General features: G+C 48.2%; 1 pseudogene; it reads left to right on the top strand.

Annotated features, from left to right (window-relative positions):
- The first annotated feature begins 6,320 nt into the window (after nt 1-6,320).
- LOC149119358 (caytaxin-like) lies at nt 6,321-10,008 on the top strand (annotated as a pseudogene).
- Nucleotides 10,009-16,880: the final 6,872 nt, after the last annotated feature.

Below are 16,880 nucleotides of genomic sequence, written 5' to 3'. Positions count from 1 at the left end.
AACAAACACAGACATTCAAGAATCAAGAATAAGGAATACAAAGTGATGCACTACAGGAACACAACAGTTCAATACTAAAATGTGAAGAGGAATAGATTGTTAAGGGCTGGAAATAGAATTCAAAAGATTAATCATAGGGTTATTCGGAAGCAATCAAAGTTAAAGTGATGATTTAAAGAAATTAAATCACATGAATGAAATTTTTGCATAAAATTCAGATTTTAAAGAGAAACAAAATGAATTCTTACAAATGAAGAATTCATTAGATTAAATAAAAATGATGCAGAAAGCCTTAACAACTGAAATGATGAGGCAGAGGAATGAATATTTGAGTTAGAAAACAAATCTCTGGAATTTTTACAATCATATAAAAAAAAAACAGAAGAAATTAGAAAAACTAAAAACAGTGTTGCAGATTTATGTGATAATATCAAATAGCCAAACATACATGTATTAATAATTCCTGAAGATGTGGAAAGAGAGAATGGATGAGAAGTTCTATTTAGTGAAATAATCACAGAAAAATTACCCAGTTCAGAGAAAGAAAGAGACATTCAGGTACAGGAAGCAAATAGAACTAACAGACATGAACAGAAAAATTCTTCCCCACACATATTGTAGTTAAAATTCAACAATAAAACAAAGAAAATAGTCTAAAGCATGAGAGAAATGCCAGATTAATTTTAGAGGATGTCTAATAAGTATTACAGCTGAATTCTCATCAGAAACTCAAAGGGTAGGAGAGAATGGTGAGGTATAGTCCACGTCTTCTCCTCCCCTCTTCAGAAACCTTTTATTTAAGGAAAAGGAGCTTCATACATTTCGTAATTACAACTTCAGAAACATGGCTATTCTTCCCACTGTACTGCCCTCTAACCCACTCTCCCACCCCTTTTCCTCCTCCCTCCCCTATTCTCACCTTTATGTTTTTACTAAGATCTATTTTCTGTTAACTTTGTATGCATATGATTAGCTCTATGTTAAGTAAGAAGTTCAACAAATAGTATGAATGACAAAAAAAGAACTTTTCTTCAACAGTTAAGACAAGAACTGTTAAAAATACAGTCCACGTTTTAAGAGAAAGAAACTATCAACATAAAATACTGTATCTTGCAAAGCTCTCATTTATTAATGTAGGTGAAACAAAGATCTTCCATAACCATGAGAAAATGAAAGAATTTCTCACCATTCATCCAGCCTACAAAAGATGCTACAAACAGAAACCCAAAATGATAGGACTATGAAAGAATGTGAAAGTAGAAAACCACCCAGTAAAAGTACAAAGAAATTTCAAAGTAAACAATATGAATATTTAGATTAGAAAAATGGGAGGGTCAATCCTTATTTATCAACAGAAACTTTGAATGTAAATAAAATAGATCAAAACAGAAATCAACAAAAACCTCTGGGAATGAATGAAGACAACAATACAACATACCAAAACTTATGGGATACAGCAAAATTAGTGTTAACATAGAAATTTAGAGCAATTGGTGCCTACAGCAAGAAATTGGAAAGGCAACAAATAATGACCTATCAATGCATCACAAGGACCTAGAATGACAACAATAAACCAAACCCAAACTTAGCAGGAGAAAAGAAATAATTAAAATTATTAAAGAAGAAATAAACAAAATTGAAGCCAAATAAATACAACATACATAAAAATACAACATCCAATCAAGATGAAAACCTTAAGCAAATTGGGTATAGAAGGAATATTCCTCAACGTATTCAAGACAATTTGTAACAAACCCACAGGAAGCATCTTATTGAATGGAGAATAATTGGAATCATTTCAGTAAGACTTGGAACCAGACAAGGATGCCCACTCACACCACTGCTCTTTAATATAGTCTTTAAATTTTTAGCCAGAGCCATTAGGCAAGAAAATGAAATCAAATGTATACAAATTGGAAAGGATGAAGTGAAACTATCCCTATATGCAGATGATTTTATATATAGGGGATACAATAGATTCCAATGAGAGACTACTAGAACTCATAAAAGCATTGGATAGGGGAGGTGCTGTGGGAGAATGGTTAAAGCCTCCTCCTGCAGTGCTGCCATCCCATATGGGCACTGGTTTGAGTCCTAGCTGCTCCACTTCTGATCCAGCTCTCTGCTATGTCCCAGAAAAGCAGTAGAAAATGGCCCAAGTCCTTGGGCCCCGGCACCAGTGTGGGAGATTTGGAAGAGGCTCCTGGCCCTGACTTCAGATCAGCATAGCTCTAGCCATGCAGCCATCTGGGGAATAAACTAATGGATGAAAGACCTTTCTCTTCCTCTCTACCTCTACCTCTTTGTAACTCTGACTTTCAAATAAATGAATAAATCTTTTTTTTACAAAAGAGTTTGGAATGCTGGTACCATTGGCTAATCCTCTGCCTGTGGTGCTGGCGTTCACTATGGATGCCAGTTCTAGTCTCAGTTGTTCCTTTTCCACCCTAGCTCTTTGCTGTGGCCCTGGAGGACAGTGGAGGATGGCCCAAGTGCTTGAGCTCCTACACCCTCTTGGGAGACCGGAAAGAAGCACCTGGCTCCTGGCTTTGGATTGGTACAGCTCTGGCTGTAGTAGCCATTTGGAGAGTGAATCAATGGAAAGAAGATCTTTCTCTCTCTCTCTCTCTCACTGTCTATAACTCTACCTGTCAAATAAAGAGTTTGGTAAAGTGGCAAGATATAAGATCAACATAGAAATGTCAACATCTTTTAAATACACAGACAATGCCATGGCTGAGAAAGAACTTTTGAGAACAATCCCATTCACAAAAGCTACAAAAGGAATTCAATACCTTGGAATAAATTTAACCAATGATGTAAAGATCTCTTTGATGAAAATTACAAAATATTAAAGTAACAGAAGAAGACATTTCAAAATGGAAAATTCTTCCATTTTCATGAATTAGAAGAAGAAATATCATCAAAATGTCCATACTACCAGAAGCAATTTATAGTCTCAATGTGATTCCCATCAAAACACCAAGGACATTCTTCACAGATGTAGAAAAAACGATGCTGAAAATCATATGGAAATATAGGAGATTCCAAATAGCTAAAGCAATCATATGCAACAAAAACAAAGTGAGAGGCATTAGTTTTCTTTTTTTTCAGATTTTATATTTTATTTAATTTTTAAAAGATTTTATTTATTTGAAAGGCAGAGTTACAGAGAGACAGAGAGAGAGAGCAATTCCATCCTCTGGTTCACTCCCCAATTGACTGCAATGACCGGAACTGTGCTGATCTGAAGCCAGGAGCTCCATATGGGTCTCCCATGCAGGTGCAGGGGCCCAAGTTGGGCCATCGTCCACTCCCCGCAGACATCACCCCATCTCCTGTGTTTATCTGGCGGCTTGGCCATGGACCCAATGGCTGACAGTGACGCAGCTCTGACACACTTGTCCCTGCTCTTGACAGACAAGACCCCAGAGACAGCGGGTGCTCAGCTTAGCGGTTAAGACACTTGCTTTTCTTTCTCCTCCTGAAGATTTGTGTATTTATTTGAAAGGCACAGCTATGCAGAGAGAGGGAAAGAGGTCTTCCATCTGCTGGTTCATTCCTCAAGTGGCGGCAATGGCCAGGGCTGGGCCAAGCCAAAGCCAGGAGCTGGGAGCTCTGTTCGGGTCTCCCATGTGGCTGGTAGAGCCCAGCACTTAGGCTGTCCTCCATTGCCTTCCCAGGCACATTAGAAGGGGGCAGGAATGGAAATGGAGCAGCCAGGATGTGAACTGGTGGTGTGACAGGTGGCAGCTTAACCTCCTCTACCGCCGTGCTGGCCCTAACACCTGCTAGGACATCTGCATTCTAGGTCCCAGTCCTGGGTCCCCCCGACTCAGCTCCCAGCTGACGCCTACCTTGGGTCCCCCTGACTCAGCTCCCGACCGACGCCCACCCTGGGTCCTCCCCTACTCAGCTCCCAACTGACGCCACCTTGGGTCCCCCTGACTCAGCTTTCTGGGTCCCTCTGACTCAGCTCCCAGCTGACACCCACCCTGGATCCCCGGACTCAGCTCCCAGTCAATGCCCACCCTGGCTCCCTGCCACCTGTGGGGGAGCCCACGCAGAACTCTGAGCTTCGGCTCCTTCAGCCTTCCCAGGCACCCGGGGGTGACCCAGTGGATTCGAGCTCTGCCTCTCACACTGAGCATGAGGTAAAGAGAACACAAAACTCCAAGAACCAAGGCTGCAGGCCCAGCGCAGAGGATTCCACTTAGATTCCCAAGGGCCTGAGCAGCCTGGCTTTGTCTGGGCCAAAGCTCCCAAGGTTGGGCGCATTTGCGACTCCCAGCCTGTGCACGGGCTCCCTGTGCTCTGCCCCAAGCAGAGAGGTGCTAGGGCCCAATGCTAAGTGCGCTCTGTTCTTGTTTTGTCTGAACCCCCTCTGCCGGACCCTGCCTGGCCACACCACCCTCCTCTGGCTGGACGTTCCGGCGGCACTGCCCGGCCCCAGCTGAGGGTGCAGGCTGCTCCGCGAAGACACAGAGACGGAGTCACTCCGCAGCGGGGCAGCGGACATGGCATGGCTCTGCCGGGACTGGGCCAGCAGATCCCAGAGGCCCTGAAGGGAAGGGGGCTGCCCAGCTCTGGGGCCTGCGGGGGAGGGTCTGCGGGGACGTGGCTGCGCATGCTTGAGCCAGTTACTCAGCCTGTCTGTGCCTCCGCCCGTTCCTCAGCTGCGAATCACAGGAAGTGAGCTTGTAAGGGTCAAAGAGGTGACACGGGGCTGGCACTCAGCCCAAAGGCCGCTCCCCAGCCCACAGGCCATGCCCCTGACCCATAGGCCACGACCCCAGCCCAGGCCATGCCCCCACCCCACAGGCTGCTCCCCTGTCCCACAGTGGAGCCCTTGGGTCCAGTGCCCGGCTCTCACTGCTGTTGCCAGCTCCCTGCCAGTCCACACCCTGCGAGGCAGCGGTGACAGTTCAAGTGCCGGTGCCCCTGCCACCCGCACAGGAGACCCGGATGGAGCTCCAAGCTCCTGGCCTTGGCCTGGCCCAGCCCTGGCTACAGGCACTGGAGTGAACCAGTGTGTGAAAGACCCCTCTGTCACTCTGCCTTGCAGAAAGATAAGGTAGGTAAGTGAATGAATACAACTTTAAGGATGTTTAAATCCGTGGACTTAGAACATGCCTGGGCTTCCTTTAATCAGCCGAGGGCCCAGGAGAGAAAGGCCCGAACCCCCGGGGCAGGGCTTGCAGGTGGCCTCTCCCTGGGCCTCCACACCCACGCGCACCCCCACAACAGTGCCCCCCCCGCAGGGTGAGGACAGTGCATGCTGGGAAAGTGTGTGGGCTGCAGGCCGTTTTGCACCCAAATAATCTTTAAGACATTTTCAAGACTTTATTAGACTTGAGCAGCCAAGACAGGGAACCCCCACTGCTGGTTCAGTCCCCAGATGGCCACGGCGATGCCCACAGGGGAGCCCTCCCTGCTGCCCTCCAGGACTCGCCCCAGCCTCATGATGTGGGGTGTGGCTGCCGCAAAGAGGGGGCCCATGGCAGCCCCTGCCCTGGGCAGGTGTGCAGGCACCATCTGCCCGCAGTCACTCAGCATCAAGTTCAGGCCCCCAAATCCCATCGGAATCAGGGGCGCAAGACTCGGGTTGGATTATCCTGGGCTAGAATTCCTCTCCAGCCAGGGACCACGAAACCGGAGTTACTGCTCCTGGGCAGGCAGCTCCATGCAGAGGGAAGCAACACCCCCCCACACACACACCCATAACTCCAAAGCCTGGGGGGGGCAGATGCGTTGGGTTTTACTTTTCAGGGCGGGTCCCTTTTGTGTGAGGCTTGGGGGTGACCTTCTGGCTCCAATCTGTCCTCACTGCCATATGGCCACTCTGAGGGGTCAGTGCCTCCCAGGCAGGGATGAGCCCTCAGTGTCAGGGTCACTGCTGGGCCCTCCCTTGGCCCCTACAAGGAGAGGAGTGATGCTGGCGTGACACACACACAGCCCCCCAAGCCCAGCCCGCTTCCCACTGAGCCCTGTCTGAGAGGGGTCTCTGCCTCCTGCCTGTCTCAGCCAGCCAATGTCTGGGACTCAGGTGCCCTCCGGGCAGGACGGTAACCTCCCTACCAGGCCACTCCTGAGTCCACAGTGCTGAGCACATGCACAGAATGATGACCTGACCATTTTCTGCCAGGACACACCTCTTACATTTTTCTATGTATTTATTTAAATGGGAGACAGGCAAAGTCAGAGACTGAGACCCCTGCCTGCTAGGTCACTCCCCAGACACCAGACGGCCAGGGCTGGGCCAGGCTGAAGCCGGGAGCCAGGAGCTCCATGGAGTCACAGGGCTGGTGCAGGGGCCCAGGATGCGCAAGCACGGGGGCTGGCTGGAGCTGGCTGGATGCAGAGCCGGGACCCGCGGCGCCTTCACTGCTGCAGCCAGTGCCCACCCACTGCCCCGCAGGCGCCAGGGGATGGCCACAGCTGCCCCACCCCAGCCCTGCCACTCCGCCTCCTCTGCCAGGCAGGGCAGTGGGGTGGGGGGAACGCGAGGGGCCACAGGTCCTGTCGGCCTCTCCCCAGCCCCTCCCGGTGCACTGAACTTCAACCGACCCTACCAGAGAAATGCAAGACCCTGGTGGCCCCGGAGATCAGCATCTCGCTGGACCAAAGCGAGGGCTCCCCGCTGTCCAACGACTTCCTGGACACGCCGACAACCTGGACATGAACGTGGACAACATTGAGACCCCCGACGAGATGGACTCGCTCGAGTTCCTGGGCAACGGCAATGAGCTGGAGTGGGAAGGTAAGGGCCACGGGGCTGTCCCAGTCTTGGCCACGGGCGCGGGGTGCGGGGTCCGCGGGGGCCACGGAATGGCGCGGGGTTCATGCGCACCTGCACCTGTCGCCACCGCGCGGGTCTTCCCCAAGATCCTCGAAGGGGACCACGGCCTGCGGCCTGCCCGGCTTTTCGAGCGCTTGCTCTGGGCGCTGGGGACGCGGGGCGACACAGCGGGGACGTGGCGGGAGGTGACACGGTTCTGCCCACAGGCGTGGGCAGCCATGACACCGAGGGCAGGGCGGAGTGTGGGTGTGGCTGGCACGGAGCAGGGGGCAGGGACGCTGCTCCAATCCTAGGGAGCCCAGGACGACCCGGCCCCTTGTCCACACTGCCGGAGAGGAGGAAGCTCTGGCCAGGGTAACCGAGTGGGGTCCTTGGAAAGGATGCCCGGCACAGGCCTGGGGGGTGGTGAGGGGTGGAGTGGCCGAGCAGGAGCTAGGGGAGAGGGAGGCAGGCGCAGGTCTCACAACCCCAATGGCCACAGTGAGGGCTCTGGCGGGACACGCGGAGCAGGATCGGCCAGGTCTGATGTCCACGCGTGTGGGACAATCTCACGGTCACGGCCAGCGAGGAGCGGCAGGTGAGGGCGGGTGGGGGCCCAGGGAGGAAGCAGGAGGGACTTCCCTCCAGGATTTCGGAGAGCAGTAAACAGATCCTCTCTGACAATCACACTCTTCCTAGGTTTTCATTTGCTTTTCTGATTTATTTGAAACGCAAAGTCAGAGAGAGAGAGAGAGCGAGCAAGCACGCTCCCATCTGCTGGGTCACTCCCCACATGGCCACAACGGTCGGCGCTGGGCCAGGCTGGAGCCAGGAGCAGGAGCTCCATCTGGGTCTCCCACGCGGGTGCAGGGCCCCCGGCACTTGAGCCCTCACTGCTGCCCCCAGGGAGCGCATGAGCAGGGAGCTGGATCCGAATCCAGTCTGACCCAGGATGCCCCTGTCTCAATCTCCTCACCAAACATGGGTCCTGAGGTCCCCACTGGACGCGGCCCCCAGCAGAGCGAGGACAGCGCCCGGCGCTCAGTGGCCGAGCAGAGTCCAAGAGCCCGAGAGCCTGAAAGCCCGAGGCGGGAGCGCTGTGTGCGGGACTCCAGGGCAGGGCAGGCCAGGAGGGCTCCCGCTTCCCCCATCAGGTCCTGGGTCCCTCCCCAGCTCTGCTCTGGACTCAGCCTGCATGGGTGGCCCGGGTGCTCCCGGCCAGCACTGGAAGACCCTGATGGCGCTTGCGCGCCCCAGCACGGCAGATTCAGGGGGCCCAGATGGCGCTCCCGCCCTAGCATGGCAGGTCTGGGGAGTGACCGGAAGGGAGCTGGGTCTGACTCCCATGGCACAGCTGTGGACCCCAGTTCTCCCACTGCTGTCAGCAAGGTGGCTCTGCCCAGGGGTGGGGGATACGGAGTAGCACACCATGAACCCCCAGGCCCTCTGGCTGCTCGCGTCAGTTAAGGAGCAAGAGACCCAGGAAGTGTTAGGAGTCAAATGTCCGGGAGGCGCAATCTCGGAAGGCTTTCTGGAGGAGTTGGCACTTGAGCCAGGTCCTGTCAGGGCACAGGCGGCCAGGTCGGGAGAAGGAAGGCAGCCGCGAGAGGCCAGTGCATCCAGCCCAGGGGTGCTGCTTCCAGATGACACCCCGGTGGCCCCCGGCAAGAACATGCCTGGGGACAGCGCGGACCTGTTTGGGGACGGCGTGGCAGAGGACAGCGGTGTGGCCAATGGGCGCCTGTGGCTCACAGTCATCATCGGGGAGCAGGAGCACCGCATCGACCTGCACATGATCCAGCTGCACATGAAGGTGGTCACGCACGGAGGTGAGGCCCCCGGGTACCTGTGCTCACCCACAGAGGTTGACCCCTGTGCCCGTAGTCACCTCGGAGGTCGGACCCCCCATACCTGTGGTCACCCCAAAGGTCGACCCACCCCCGTACCCATGGTCACCCCGGAGGTCGGACCCCTGTACCCATAGTCACCCTGGAGGTCGGACCCCTGTACCCATGGTCATCCCGGAGGTCACTCCTCCTGTACCTGTGGTCACCCTGGAGGTCGGACCCCCCCCTGTACCCGTGGTCACCCCAGAGGTTGGAGGTTGGCCACCCTGCCGGTCTGGCAGCCCCTCCGTGCCCCACCACAGCGGAGGGTGGAGCCTGCATGGCTCCGAGCTCTGAGACGGCCACCCTCGGCCCCCTCTCCCCAGGCAACCACAGCGAGGGCCTCAACGCCATCATCGTCTTCACCTCCTGCTTCCTCCCCAACAGCAGCTGCGCTGACTACCACTGTGTCATGGAGAACCTGTCCTGTGAGCAGGCGGCGGGGCAGGGCAGGTGTGGGGCGTGGCTGCTCACCCAGGCTCTCTGCTCTGCTGGCCCCACTCACCAAGCCTGGGCCTTCCCCTGGACCCCTGTCTCAGCAGCTGCTGCCTCCACCACACATGTCCATCACCAACACTACCATCACCTTCATCATTACCACCAACACTACCGTGAGCACCAACACTACCACCCTGATCCCCATCACATGTCTGTCACCACCACCACCACCACCACCACCACCACCACCACCACACGCCGGTCACACCCGTCACCGCCTCCCACGCCACAGCCACAGGCCGGGCACCCACCACATCCACACCCGCAGCCGCCCGGACAGGCTCAGTCCCCGGCCCCAGGTCACAGTCTCACGGGGAGGATGAGTGACAGTTGTCCATCATTGCCACTCTCACTCCTGGACCCCCAGAGTTCCACCCAGCACAGGCGGCCAGCGGGGTGGGGACCCCCAGGTACCCGGTGTGCTGAGCTGGGTGGTCATGTCCACCCCCAAGGCCCGCCCAGAGGGGGCCCAAGGGGCTGGAACACGACCCCTGCTCCAGATCCCCTGACCCTTCCCAGAGCCCCCTGACCCTCCCCAGAGCCTGAGGCACCCTCCACAGAGTCCGTGGGCCCCCTCCACCAGAGCCCCCGACCCTTCCCAGAGACCCCCGCCCCTCCCCAGAGCCCGCGGCCCTCTCCTTCAAGCCCCACGCCTCGTCCGAGGGGGAACCCCGATCCCTGAGGCCCACGGGGGAGGCCCGGGCTGGGCGCGGCCACCCTGAACCCGACCCGCTGCCCCACGCAGCTAAGTCAATAGCAGCCTGGAGCTCCTGGTGGCCGAGGACTACATGATACTTTTCTGAATGGCGCCACACCTGGCGCAGGATGCTGGGCCTCAGCTGGTGAGGGCGTGGGTGTGGGCGCACTGCCTGGGGTGCTCCACACTCTGATCCACCCAGGCCCTCAGCTGCCCTTGGCTTGTAGGAAGCTTTTGTTTTCAAGACATACTACAGTGCAGTTATAATCAAAAGTCTGGTACTGACAAAAATGAAAAAGAAAAAAAGAGGTAAAACATTAGACCAATGGAACAGAATAGAAACACCTAAAATAAATCCATGGGCCTCCAACCAACTTAAATTTGACAAAGGAGCTAAAATCAATCCCTGCAGCAAGGTCAGTCTCTACAGCAAATGTTTTGGGACTACTGGGTCTCTACATGCAGAAGTAAGAAATAAGACCCCTACCCTACATCTACACAAAATCCTTCAAAATGGATCAATGTCCTAAACCTGGAGGACTATCAAATTACTAAGGAACATTGGAGAAACTCTGCAAGACATTGGCATAGGGAAACACTTCTTGGAAAAGGCCCTAGAAGCACACACAATCAAAGCCCAAATTGACAAATGGGATTACATCAAGTTGAGAAGCTGTGCACTGCAAAGGAAACACTAAACAAAGTAAAGAGGCCATTGACAGAATGGGAGAAATTATTTGCAAACTAGGAAAATTATAAAGGATTAACATCCAGAATCTATAAAGAGCTCAATAAACTCAACTACAACAAAACAATCCAGTTAAGAAATGTGCAAATGACTTAAACAGGCATTTTTAAAAGAGGAAATTAAAATGGCCAATAGACACATGAAAAAATTCTCAGGATCACAAGCCATCAGGGAAATGCAAATCAAAACCACAATAAATTTTTACCACAACCCAGTTAGAATGAATCTCATACAGAAATCAACAAAAAACAAATGCTGGCAAGCATGTGAGGAAAAGGTACCCTAATCCACTGTTAGTGGGAATGTAATCTGGTACAGCCACTTTGGAATACAGTATGGAGATACTTCAGAAATCTGAACAAAGACCTACCATATGACCCAGTCATCTTGCTCCTAGGAATTTACCCAAAGAAAATGAAATCAGCATATGAAAATGTTTTCTGTAACTGCATGTTCATTACAGCTCAGTTCACAATTGATAAGATCTCCCTGATCTGTGGTAACTAATAGAGCACCTAACAGGTAATCTACAGAAGTGAAATGACACTGTGATAGGCTATGATTTTGAACAGCCCTTATCTCAACTGTTGAACACGTTTCTTTTATATTGTTTATTGAGCTGTTTTGTTTCTTTTGCTCTTGTTGAGTTTCTTGAACTCATGCAGAATTAATCTTATGTGTGTAAAGTTAACTGAATAGATCTTTGTAAAAAATAAGAATGGGAATAGGAGAGGGAGGAGGAAGAAGGGTGGGAGTGCAGTTGGGAGGGAGAGTAGGGTGGGAAAGACCACAATGTTCCTAAATTTGTACTTATGAAATGTGTGAAATTTTATGCATTAAAAAAGGTTTCTAGGTAGAATATGTTACATTCTTTTTCATTTAAAAATATTTGTTTAACCGGGAGACAAAGAAAGAAACGGAGAACTCCCATCTCCTGGTTCACCTCCTACATGGCTTCAGTAGCCAAGTGAGAGGTTAAAACCAGGAGCTAGAAACTGAATCCAGGTCTGTTCTGTAGGTGGTAAGAATCCAGTTACTTGAGTGATGATGGATTAATCCCATGGTCTACATTAGCAAGAAATTGCAGTCAGGAGTTAGAGAAGACTCAAACTGAAGCATTCTGATATGGGGCATAACCTCTTAACCAGTGTCTTAACTACTAAGCCAAATGTCTGCTCCAATAGAAGGTTTATAACAGAGAAATCACCTATATCCTGGCTGCACTTTAACATTTATTTATATATATTCATATATATACAGTTATTCATATATATATGTGTATATATATCCATATCCATTTCCAGATAAGCTGCTTTATTTTGTGGTAATCACTGGAGATCTCAACAATAAATTCCAACGGTTCCTTTTGGTACTGTTTTCAAAAAGGTGTACAGAATAAGAAGTGTAAGCATTTTGTTTCATCCAACATATTATTATAACAACTTAATTCAACTTTATTTTTAAAGTGTTTTATTAAGATTATAAGTAGTTCACAGATATAATTCTTAGATCCTTTCTGCTCTCAACTTTATAACTTCTTCAATGACATTTTAAATTTACTTTATAATCATAGGCTTAATGTTCCACTGAATAAAGGGATGAACAAATTAAAAGTAGAAAGAACAATGTTCAAAAGGCATACAGAAAATTCTTGTAAATAATAAAATGCCAAGACATAAATTTCCAACATATATATTTTAGCTTTCTACTATATATATTAGCTACCACAAATCAGAAAAAATGTGCTATTAATCTTTTTGAGTCTGGCTTACTTCACTGAGCATTATGGTGTCAAATGACATCCACTTTGTGGCAAAAGATAGGATTTCAGTCTTTTTATGGATGAGTAGCCATCCTTCTTGTATACGAACATTTTCTTTATCCAGTCATCTGTTGATGGACACTGGGGTAGATTCCATATCTTATGTATTGTAAATTGAGCTGCTATAAACATGATAGGTACACATACCTCTTCTATATGCTTCATTTCCTTTGAGTATATTCCCTGGAGTGAGATGGCTTGGTCATATGATAGATTTATTTTTAGATTTCTGAGGAATCTCCATAAAGTCTTCCTTATAGGTTGTACCAGTTTACACTGCCACCAGTGTTTGTTAGTGTATCTTTTTCTCCACATCCTCAGCAGCATTTATTATTTTTGGGTGATAGCCATTGTGACTGGGGTGAAGTGACAACTCATTGTTTCTCTTTGCATTTCCTTGATGGCTAGTGATCCTGAGAACTTTTTATCTCTGTTGGCCATTTGTTTTTAGCCTTTAAAAATGCCTATTCATGCCTTTGGCCATTTAACTTATTGCTCGTTTTGTTGTTTTCTTGAGCTCCTTATGTATTTTGTATATTTACCTTTATTAGATGCATAGTTTGCGATATTTTCTTCGATTCTGTCTGTTATTTATTCACTATGTTGATTGCTTCCTTGGCTGTGCAGAAGCTTCTAAGCTTGATGTAATCCCATTGGTCCCTTTTTTTGTTTTTATTGCCTGTGCTTCTTGGGTCTTATCATGAAGTCTTTGTCAATACCAATGTCTTGCAGTGTTTATATATATATATATATATATATATATATATATATATATATATATATATTTAAATGATTTAATTATTTATTTGAAAGTAAGAGTTACAGAGAGGGAGGAAGGGTTAGAGGAGGAAAGAGGAGAGAGAATGAGAGAGTGAGAGAGAGTATCTTCCATCTACTGATTCACTCTTCAGTGGTAGCAAAGGTCAGGGCTGAACCAATTACAAGCTAGGATCCAGGATCTACATCTGAGTCTCCCACATGGGTGGGAGGAGCCCAAACACTTTTGCCACCTTCTACTAGTTTTTGTAGGCCATTAGCAGCAAGCTGGATCAGAAGTGGAGCAGCCAAGACATGAACCAATGCATATATAGGATACTGGGATTGCAGGCAGTGTTTTTATCTGTTACACCATGATACCGGTCCTTATGTTATATTTTTAACATCGCTCTTACAGGAGGAGAGCAGAAATATTTTCAAAGAAGGCTCATTTGACAACACAGACTGTAAGAAATTGAGAAACGGCACTTTTTAAAAATTTTATTTAATAAATATAATTTTTGAAAGTATAACTTTTGGATTATAGTGGGTTTTTCCCCCATAACCACCCTCCCACTTGCAAACCATCCCATCTCCTACTCCCTCTCCCATCCAATTCCTCATCAAGATTCATTTTCAATTATCTTTATATACAGAAGATCAACTTGTATACTTGCTTCGCATGTAGGACCTCTGTCCTTAATTTGTTGTACTGTGCGAATTAACGGTAAAATTACTACTGAAACAGTACTTTATATTTGTGTGTCTGTGTGGCTGCAGTCTGTTGAAATCTTTACTTAGTATATACCAAGTTGATCTTCTGTATATAAAGATAATTGAAAATGAATCTTTTTTTTTTTTTACAGGCAGAGTGGACAGTGAGAGAGATAGAGAGAAAGGTCTTCCTTTTCCATTGTTTCACCCTCCACTGGCTGCTGCAGCCAGCACTCTGCGGCTGGCGCACCATGCCAATCCGAAGCCAGGAGCCACGTGCTTCTCCTGGTCTCCCATGTGGGTGCAGGGCCCAAGCACTTGGGCCATCCTCCACTGCACTCCTGGACCATAGCAGAGAGCTGGACAGGAAGAGGAGTGACTGGGACAGATTCCGGCTCCCCGACCAGGACTAGAAACTGGGGTGCCAGCATTGCAGGTGGAGGATAGCCTATTGAGCCATGGTGCCGGCTGAAAATGAATCTTGATGAAGAATTGGATGGGAGAGGGAACAGGAAATGGGATGATTTGTGAGTGGGAGAGAGGTTATGGGGGGCAAAACTGCTATAATCCAAAAGTTGTACTTTCAAAATTTATATTTATTAAATAAAAGTTTAAAGAAAGTCTCTCATTATCAGGAGTGAGACTGTTCAGGTATCAATTTATTCTCAAGTTGAATTAACTATAAACCACTACTGATTAGATAAAGAAAAGCAAATGCCAGTGACATGTAGCCTTTTTGACATGTCTAGATATTTTTAGAAATATCTTAAAGACATTTTAGGCTTAAAGATTTCTGGTATGACCTACAGGCCTAAGGACAGATTATTTAATTATTTAAAATAGTCATAGAGAGAAAGGGAGACACAGATCTTCCATCTGCTGATTCACTCCCCAGATGATTGCTTCATCTGTGTCTCTCACAAGGGTTGTAGGGGCCCAAACACTTGGGCCATCTTCTGCTTTTCCCAGGCCATTGGTAAGGAATGGATCAGGAGTGATGCATCCAGGATATAAACCAGTACCTACATGGGATGCCCACATCACAGGCAATGACTTTATCCTTTGTGCCACAATGTCAGCTCCCCAGCAACATCTCTTGATACCATGTTGAGTACAGCAGAAAATATATTCAACCTATTGTTCCTTACAGGTAGGTCATTTCACATCCAAAAATTCTATAAGGATTTATTTGTTTATGTGAAAGTCAGAGTTACACAGAGAGAAGGAGAGACAGAAAGAGATTTTTGATACATTGGTTCACTCTCTAGATGGCCACAATAGCCAGAGCTGGGCTAAGCTGAAGCCAGACATCTGGAGTTTCTTCTGGGTATCCCATAAGTGTGACACAGGCCCATACACTTGGGTCATCTTTTGCTGCTTTTCCCAAGCTATTATCACAGAGTTGGATCAAAAGTGGGGCATCTTGAACTTGAACTGACACCCATACATGATGCTGGTATCACAGGCAGTGACTTAACCTGGCAGCCCCAGAGACAGCAATTCTAAGTGATGTTATTATGTTTAGTGGTTCTATAAAGGTACTCCCATCACCTTATTTTTATGTAAATTGCCTTTACTGACATATCTCTTTTTTAAAAAAGATTTATTTATTGGAAAAGCAGAGTTACAGAGAGGCAGAGGCAGAGTGGGAGAGAATATCTCCCATCTGCTGGTTCACTTCCCAAATGGCCGAAGTGGCTGGAGCTGGGCTGATCCATAGCCCAGAGCCAAGAGCTTCTTCCAGGCTTCCCATGTGGATGCAGGGGCTCAAGGAACTGAGCCATCTTTCACTGTTTTCCTAGGCACATCATCAGAGAGTTGGGTCAGAAGTGGAGCAGCCAGGACTCAAACCAGTGCTCATACTGGATGCTGGCACTGTAGGAAGTGGTTTTACCAACTGTGTGACAGTGGCAGGCCCTGAGCCATCACTTTTAAAATATATCTGTTGGAAGATGAATGTAAGCCTTTGCTTTTCTCTTCTACTCTAATATGCAACATTATTTCTTAGCTCCCATGCATGGTAAGGTTAAAATGTGGCAAACCTCTTTACATAGATTTGTCAAGCAAGTGTGGAAGGTAATTTGGGTAATAAGTAGAAATTATTACAACCAATTTTTATCAATAACTTTTTCTTTTTTACTGGCATCAAACTCAAAAGCTACTGTCTGGTTTCTGATCTGTGAACTTCTCTAAAGTAGTTTCATCCCAGTGTAAGGGAAATTATGATCAGCCCACACATCAAAAATGGTAGTATACCCATTAGCCTCTTCAGTACTAGCATATACAGCTTCATGATAGCATGTAGTGAAATGTTCAGCAGTACCAACTGCCAAACCAGTGTCAGTGGATAGCACAGTCAGTCTTAAAAAGAGACAGCACCCCCATTAAAAGAAAGTTGCAAAAATTTTGCTCAGTTCTTGCCAAGTGAACCCCCTCTATCAAATTATAATTGAATTATATTTAAACTTGTATCAGACAAATGAATTCCTAATATCAAAAAATAATATTTGATGTTTGCCTCCACTTGGAGACTTAATTTTGGTGCTGAGTTATCACGCTAAAATTGAAAATTTTAGTCTACTTAGCAATTTTTACATACCCAATTAGAGATGTAAGGTATACGCTGATATTCAATATAAACCAGTGGAACAATATGGTAATCATTCGACTTTTTAGTCCAAAACCAAGTAATTCCCAACTCCATCAACTTTTTTTTTATTTTTTGACAGGCAGAGTAGACAATGAGAGAGAGAGAGACAGAGAGAAAGGTCTTCCTTTGCTGTTGGTTCACCCTCCAATAGCCGCCGCGGCCGGCGCACCACGCTGATCTGATGGCAGGAGCCAGGTACTTATCCTGGTCTCCCATGGGGTGCAGGGCCCAAGTACTTGGGCCATCCTCCACTGCACTCCCTGGCCACAGCAGAGAGCTGTCCTGGAAAAGGAGCAACCGGGACAGAATCTGGCACCCCAACTGGGACTAG

This window comes from Oryctolagus cuniculus, chromosome Y (genome assembly GCF_051225735.1).
Source record: "Oryctolagus cuniculus isolate XC-2025 breed Fujian yellow rabbit chromosome Y, ASM5122573v1, whole genome shotgun sequence".
Classification (NCBI taxonomy): Eukaryota; Metazoa; Chordata; class Mammalia; order Lagomorpha; family Leporidae; genus Oryctolagus; species Oryctolagus cuniculus.
Note: the sequence above shows the minus strand (reverse complement) of the source record. Positions and strands in the feature narration are given on the sequence as shown.